Source organism: Ziziphus jujuba, chromosome 9 (assembly GCF_031755915.1).
Source record: "Ziziphus jujuba cultivar Dongzao chromosome 9, ASM3175591v1".
Lineage (NCBI taxonomy): Eukaryota > Viridiplantae > Streptophyta > Magnoliopsida > Rosales > Rhamnaceae > Ziziphus > Ziziphus jujuba.
In genome coordinates, this window is record NC_083387.1 from 27,315,375 (window position 1) to 27,324,224 (window position 8,850).

Genomic DNA, 8,850 nt, shown 5'->3' on the forward strand with positions numbered 1-8,850 from the left:
AAACTATTGGAATTATCTTGTAATTAGGTAAAATCTTAACTATTATTTTCTTAATTTTTTTTTTCTTTTTTTTAACAAAACTATGAACCTGCACCAGTAAATGGGTATTCTATGCTTGAAATTGTAAAAGTTGAACCATGAACCTGTATCGTTCTCAAATAAACAATATATATTCTACGGCTATTAGAATTTTTTTCCTTTTTCTTTTTATTATTATTATTATTATTATTTGGGATAAACTAAGGGGGCGTTTGATACGCTGGATAGGTCCGGATCGGACAGAATCGGACAGGATCAGATAGGATAATTAGTGCAGTACTATGTTTGGTATAGTTCCAGACTGAATGATGGACTAATTATACTATCTTTGGTGTCGAATCGGACTGGATAGGACTATTTTGTAATTATATTTTTAATTTAAAAAAATAAAAATTTTAAAAGTTAAATTTATATGAAAAAAAAATTATTACATCTAATTAAAGTTGTACATTTATATATTTATATATTTATATATACATGCAAAATATACAAAATTTGTTGTATACACCCACAAATAATATTAATATATAACTTTAGAAATAGCTTAAAATTAACTTAAAACATAGTATGCCATAAATAACAATTAATTAAAAATAAATATATTTTAATGGTATGCATAAGACAATTGAATATTTTTTCAACCCATAAATTACATAAATATATTGTTTCCAAAACCAATAAAAATAAAATTTTAGTATGGTAAATCATAAATAACAATTATTCACAAATAAAGAAATAATTAACAGTATATGTAATTAAGAATTTGTCGATAATATAAGAATATCCATATCCAAATTATACGTATATGTATATAGATTTCACATGTAGCAATTCAAATAACAAATACTACATAAATATAAATATATTGGATTTTACAAGGATAATTTACTTATAAAACAAATAAGTAAATACACTTGTTGATAGCAATCCAAATAAAAAACCTACTATAAAACCATTACGCCATTCATTGTTCAATTGAGCATGTGTATGTGCGGTGGTATTTCGTATTAGATTTATGTCATTACGATTCCGCATCCGTTGTTCTACATACTCAACATATGCAATTTCAGTTTCTTGGGTTGTATTATATGCTTGATATAAATTATCTCTAAATCCTTGCACTTGTTGATGACATTCAGGCCAAGAATTATATATCCCTGGTTCTCTACCTTTAAACACAACATAAACTCTTTTCTTTGCCATTTAATATTCCTGCATATAAGAATACATTATAATATAATATAGTAATACAATTAAAAAATCAATAAATCAACTCAATCATGCGCATATGAATATTCTAAAACATAACACATAATCATAAAATTATCCTTACATGCAAATTTAGAAACAAACATCCACCACCATACAACAAGTTCATAAGTTTCAAACTTAATTGTTCATAATTATCATCCTCCCATACATAAACAGAAATATATAGTCCACTACTTTACTAAATTAGTTATCCAAAAAGTCACGAGCAAATGCAATCTTCCCCGCATCCGTTTTAATAACCTTAAAAACCTCTATATTCGATGGATCCGATCTAATTGCCTTAGAGATTTTGAGGTTATCACTGGCCTCAAATCCTAACCTGTTAAGCTCCATAGCTAAATATTGTGGATAATAAGCCTCAGATTTTTCCAACTTTGCAGCCAATTTATCAAATAATTTCTCTGCTGCATTGCCTAACCCGGCTATAATGTCATCGTCCTTCGATCTAGATTTTCGTTTACCTCTTGCTTGGACTTGTGTAGATGGTTCACTACCTCCTCGATTCACAGACATTGGAGAATCGACATTATCAATTGGTTCATTTGCAGTGTCCAGATTTATTTCATTTATCATATCAATTGGAGTTTGTGCTCCATGTCCGGTTGCCCGATCCTTCCCAAAAATATTAGCAAGCTTCTCATAAATAGGAAAAGATTTTCCTCTCCAACCTTTTGCACTTGGGGTACTCTAAAATACAAAAAGCCAACGTTTAGCTAAGAAAAAATAAATGCTAGATAACAAACTAAAATTGAAATTAACATATATTTTCAAATAATATTCAAAACCTGCACATATGCTTGCCAAACTTCTTCACTGTCAACCTCCACACATTTAAGAGAGTCATTCCATCCAAATCCACTTTTGTTCAGCATGTCATATATTATACCATATTGCTTCTTCCACTTTCTCATCTTCGACTCAATATGTGGATTGACTCACAGTCTCGAATTAGGACACAGATCAGATAGTCGCCTCTCAATCATAGTAAGTGTGCCGGGCTTAAATGACCCTGTATCACAACGTTGCCCACTAGCTACAGCTTCATCTAAGATAATCAGTAAAGCTTCTTCCTCTCGTTGAGTCCATGTACGCCTAGAGTCACCACCCCTATTATCGTTACTGCTATCTCCAGCTTCCATTGCTATTTATGTAAAAATTCCATGATTCCAAAAATACCATAAAAAATATGAATTTAATAACAAATAATAAAAATGTCATATGTTATATTTAATATAATTTAGTCTTCATACAAAAGATGTAACAAACACCATAACATTAAACAGTTACAAAATTATATAAATCATAACAATCAACTATTAACCACGACGACTTCTCCACTCATCAAACATATGCCTAGCTAACTCATTTCTCAAATTAGTCCATTGATCCGAAGAACCAATTGATCCTATAATATCTTCATCCCCACTTATGTCAGCATCGTTACTCATATCAAACTCAGCTTCTCCAGGATCAAGTGCCATTTCTCTCCTAATAAAATTATGTATCAAACAACATGCAGTAATTATCTTAATTTGGGTTGAAATTGGATAGAACGATGGACTTCTTAAAATTGCCCATCGCATTTTTAGAACCCCAAAACATCTTTCTATTATATTTCTAGCAGATGCATGCTTCATATTGAAATACTCTTCATGATTTGCAGGTGCACAACCATCTCTCCATTCGGAAAGGTGATATCTTGTTCCCCTATATGGTGCAAGAAATCCTTCATCGTTAGTGTAACCAGCATCCACTAAATAATAATAACCTAACACAGAAAAATGGCTCCTATTATATAACGTAATGTTAGTCCACTACAATATTAACTTTAAGGATTGCTCTTACCGGTGGGTACTTTTAATCCATTTGGCCTACTTAATGCATCTTGAAGTACTCTTGAGTCTGAAGCGGAACCTTCCCAACCAGGTAATACAAATATAAATTCCATATTTGGGTTACATACACCTAAGACATTTGTGGCTATCTCACCCTTCCTGGTTCGATATCTCAGCTTATTGATTTCGGGTACATTAACCTTAATATAAGTTCCATCTAATGCTCCCAAACAATTCTATGTCACAAACAAAATTAGTTACATAAGATATTGCCACATATATCTACGAATTAAATAAAGTAACCAAACTAATTGATTAACATACCTTAAATATTTTCCATCTATCATCCGAACAATTATCTGACACAGGTTCAGGATGCCTCAACAATGTCCCATGTAAACGTAACACTCCATTCAACACTGAATTGAAATATCTACTAACTGTTTCCCCCGATCTATTGAATCTAGTGATAATTGTACGGTTCTTTGTATGATGAGCAATTATATGCAAAAATATGCACACTTGCTCTTCCAATGTAACAGTACCATCTCTTTTAACATATACATCATGGCGTAATAACTGACATAAAATACCAAATGTTCTCCTATCCATCCTAAGTTGACTAATACAGTTAACATCATTGTCCAACAAACTAGTTACAAAAGACGAACGCAACTCTGCAGTCCTATTTATTCGATTCCTAACACCTCTATCATTTCTCAATCGCATTGCTACATACATGTACATAAACCCGACAACTATAAAGCATGTACAAAAATATTCTAATGCCTTATCATTTGGAAGCATCAATAATGCAGCTAATTTTCTTCGATCCATATTCACTACAAAAAAGAAAAAATAAAAAAAAATAAAAACAAAACAAATATATCTTGGATGAAAATTAGTAAGACTTCAAATAATTATAGTAAAAGTAATAATCCCGAGTACAACTAAATATTCAAATAAATATATTACATTAATCAAAATGACAGATGAACATTAATCAAAGAACTAATAAATTTTTTTTAATTTTTGGCTAAAAAAAATAATCTCCATTTCAATGCCAAGGAATGCTTAACCACCGAGGAAAGGGATCATGTGGAAGCACATGAGGCTGTTGGAGAAAACAAATTCGATTCAAAAGGGGAGGACAAATTAAAAGAGAAGGATAGAAAGAGGAAAGATGTGAAGCACCGAGATTGGGGAGAAAGAGATAAGGAAAGAAGTGATCGTAGGAGCAGTATGTTGTATAATATATATGGCTAGTATAAAATTAACATTGATGCTATTAGATTGAATGTGGAAGAATTAATAGTCACCAAGCTAAAAAAAAAAAGAAAATATTTGTCTGGCCAAATAGCATCGATCCAGAACTAACATATTAAACAAGGAACATATATATGCATAATCCACGGAAGAAACTACAGTTTATTCTTCACATATAAGGTTATCATATCCCATATGATTTGTTTGAAAACATTGGTGAAAGAATGTATATTATGCAGCTAGAAAACTATATTCACTCACAGACCTCACTTTATAATTATATTATCTGCCTTTGTTTTTTGATCATTAATGTTATCTAGAGATTTTAAAATACAAAACAGATTTTCCAGCTGCTATTATTCACTAAGGATAATTCATACACCTTGCTTTCGGAATCAAAAATATAAAAATATGGTACCCATGTCTTTGAAGCCAGTGTAGAGCAGAGCTAGGAATGTCCCCAGGAGGGGGTCATATGTTATAAATATAAATACTTAGAAATTGTGGGATAAATATATATTTATGCTTTTAAAAAAACAAAAAATTAATGAACATTATAAATAAAATAAATGTTAATTGAATTTTTACAATAATTTATATGAATGAAAATTTGGATGATACGTTTTTTAGAACATCATACAAATTTTTCATTATTTGGATGGATTATTAAGATATAAATAATAATGTTACAGGATGTATTTATCTTAGATAAACAAAAGATTTCTAGATCTAATTTTATCTTTCTCTGTTTCTCTAGCATGATGTGGCTACACTTATTTTTATTTTCCATATTAAATTTAAAAGCAATGCATTCAAAGGATAAATTGCAGTCAACTAATAACATAAAAAAAAAACAGAACAGTCTAATCAATGAATGTTAAAAAGAGAAAGAAAAATATGTTAGAAATACATTGACAATCATATCTGTAGGTAGATAGCTGCATACCTCAACTTTAGATAACGGCTTTTGTTGGCTAATTGATTTCCAAGTTCACTCAACTCCGATACAGAATCAGCATTCACAGCCTACGCATAGAAGGACAAGTCCAACATTAACAAATGTATAAATTTGACATGACTGTACACTAAGCATTGTACATATGGAAGAAGAAATAAAATTGCAGAAAAAAAACAATGGCAGATGGAAGGAGAAGAAGAAGGATGAGGATGAAGAATGAAGAAGGAGAAATTTTTTCTACAAATATGTATTAGCAGATTGAAGAAGAAGAAGAAATAAAATAGCAAAAAAAAAAAAAAATGGAGGCCTTCTTCAACAAGTCCACCATGGCAACAAGCCGAAAGCAAACTGGTGAAAGTCACTGAATTGGGTTTTACTCCATAAGCATCCATTTCATCGAAAAGCTTCAAAGCATCTTTTCCTTTTCCGATCACTAATCGTTGATCAATCTCTTTTGACCTGTTTATTACAAATTTGAAACTCAATGAGACTTGTATTACAATCTCCTTAGTTTAAAAGAAAGTTCAAAAAGGAAAAAAAAATCCTGAAAATATGTGTATTTATGTTATGATACTAGAAACAAGCCTGCTCCACTTATAGTTTGATATAGTTGAGATATGTAGCTGGTCAACTCACTGTCTATTTTTAAGCAGGTTGGCAGCTTGACACAGCGTGGTTTGACTTTGTTAGCTATACTGTTTCAGAATACTTTAGATACCTTGCGTTAAGTAAAATTAACATACTTAATACATTTTAGCATCAAAGGAAAAGGAAACTTATTTTCTGGACCAATTCCACCTGAAATTTGGAAGCTGACCAATTTACAGAAACTATAATGAACTTCCTTTTTACCTTAGGTTCCCAAAGAGTAGGTATAAACATTATACGAGCAACAAGCATGCTTTACCCAAAATATTCTGTTTTGTCATATCATACATACACAAAAGATGCAAAGAGACACAACAAAAGAGCTGGACCAATTTCTCATACTCATTCAGTGCAGTCCCCTTTTACTGAGGGCATGAGGGTTTGAAAAAGTGGTCAAAGGGAGCTACTTTCTCTTTATGCACCAATCCCATTTACCAATCATTAAATGCTCTAGAGAGAGAGAGAGAGAGAGGGGTCAAAAGCATACAAAGGGGAAACAGGAAGAGGAAGGGCACGAGTGTTTGAAAAGTGTGGTCAAAGGGATCTACTTTCCCTTTATGCCCCAATCCCATTTGGATGTTTGTTTCTGGTGTAAGAGAGCAAGCAGCCCATAATAGCAGAGGGTTGCTGAGCTCTCTTGAATGTTTTTAGGGAGTTGTAAAAATGCATATAAAACTATATAGCTAATCAATATGGTCTTTGGCAACCGTTCTCTCCTCTCACACCTCGCAGCCATAAGACAAAAATTGACAACTTTGGCTTATCAAATTAATTAAATCTGTAAAAGTATAAGCTAAATACTCAACAAAATAAAGAAGGAAAAAGTTATAAGCAATTGCTGATTGGAAAATTATATAGCTAATCAACGCCAATTTAATCGGACTGGGTACTACTCCAATAATTTATTCAGTTAATCATAGGCTAAGCTGCATGAATAGCAAAATCAATATTATTTGTGCAATTTTGTGATTGATTTTCCATTTTTCTTTGAAAAAAAGAAGAAATCAAATGGCAAAAAAAAAAAAAAAAAAAACAATGCCAGATTGAAGGAGAAGAAGAACGAAGAAGAAGAAGAAGAAGAAGAATTTTTGTCTACAGATTTGTCCTACCAGATTGAAGAAGAAGAAGAAATAAAATGGCAAAAAAAATAAAAAAAATAAAACAATGCCAGATCGAAGGAGAACAGAGAACGAAGAAGAAGAAGAAGAAGAAGAAGAAGAAATTTTTTCTACACATTTGTACTCCCAGATTGAAGAAGAAGAAGAAGAAATAAAATGGCAAAAAAAAAAAAAAAACCAATGCCAGATCGAAGGAGAACATAGAACGAAGAAGAAGAAGAAGAAGAATAAGAAATTTTTTCTACACATTTATACTCCCAGGTTAAAGAAGAAGAAGAAATAAAATGGCAAAAAAAAAATAAAAAAAAAACAATGCCAGATTGAAGGAGAAGAAGAACGAAGAAGAAGAAGAAGAAGAAGAAGAAATTTTGTCTACAGATTTGCCCTACCAGATTGAAAAAAAAGAAGAAATAAATGGCAAAAAAAAAAAAAAACAAAACAATGCCAGATCGAAGAGAAGAACGAAGAAGAAGACATTTTTTCCTCCAGATTTGTACTACCAGATCGAAAATAAAATTGCAGAAAAAAACAAATTGCCAGATCGAAGAACAAGACAAACGAAGAAGAAAAATATGGCCCGAAGGAAATAAATGAAAAACGAAGAAGAAGAAGAAGAAGAACAATGTAGATGAAGAAGAAGAAGAACGAGAACAGAGAAGAAGAAAAAGAAAAAGCCTTTTCTGGCAGATCAAAAAAGAGGAATATAGGCAGATCTAATAAAAAAGAAATAAACTGAAACATGAAGAAGAAGAAGCAGACGAACAATGAGAAGAGAAAGAAGAAGGCAAACTCACAGATTCAAGAAGAAGAACACTAGAGCTTGATCTGGGCAGAGGCACGCGAGAGACACCAGCAACGCCTTCGATGAGCTCCGGACAGAAACCTGACCCAGGGGGAACGACGGGTCAGCTTAATCCTCCTCTCGGGGGATTATTTTACTGTAGCGGCTAACTTATCCGCTTCTTCATTTGTTCCTTCCAAACACCGGATTAGGACACAATCCTGTCCAATCTGATGAAACAAACATGCCCTAAGGCTACTAGAAGTTGAAACCTTTTTCAGTTTTCAATTTTCAGTTTTCATTTTTATTTTCATTATTGTAAACATTATCCTCCATGGGATGCACCAAAAATGCTAGCATAGTTTTATTATTAATAAAATGCACTATTCCTTTCGGCATAGTTTATCATCATTACTCTATTTTCATTTTTTTTTTTGGTTTAAAACTGAGACTCATTAAAACTAAAAATACAGCTTTACAATGAACTTAGATTCGGAAGCTTCTTCAAATATATTACCATGAATCATGCATTCGACAAGGTTCAAACAATCCAAAAAGACATTGGGATGCCGCCCATTTATACACACTATGGGCCATCTTGTAAGCTACCCTACGGGCCCCAAAAGAACTTGCCGCTTCTAACCTTAAAATAATAAAAAATAATTTAGATATTCTTTTATATTTTAAATAAACAAAGAACAAAAATTTACTTTAAAAAAAAAAGAAAAAAACAAAGTACATGAAGTAATTGTTTTTACAAGAATATACAAAAATACAAAAAAACAAAACTTGCCATGGAAAAGCCAAGGGAAGCTTCATCTCAGCACCCAAAAAAAATACAAAGAAAAAACAAAAAAACAAAACTTCATCTCATCTCAGCACCCTTGAACGGCTATCTCCGAGGTAATTGTTTTAATATTTTTGTTTATTTGT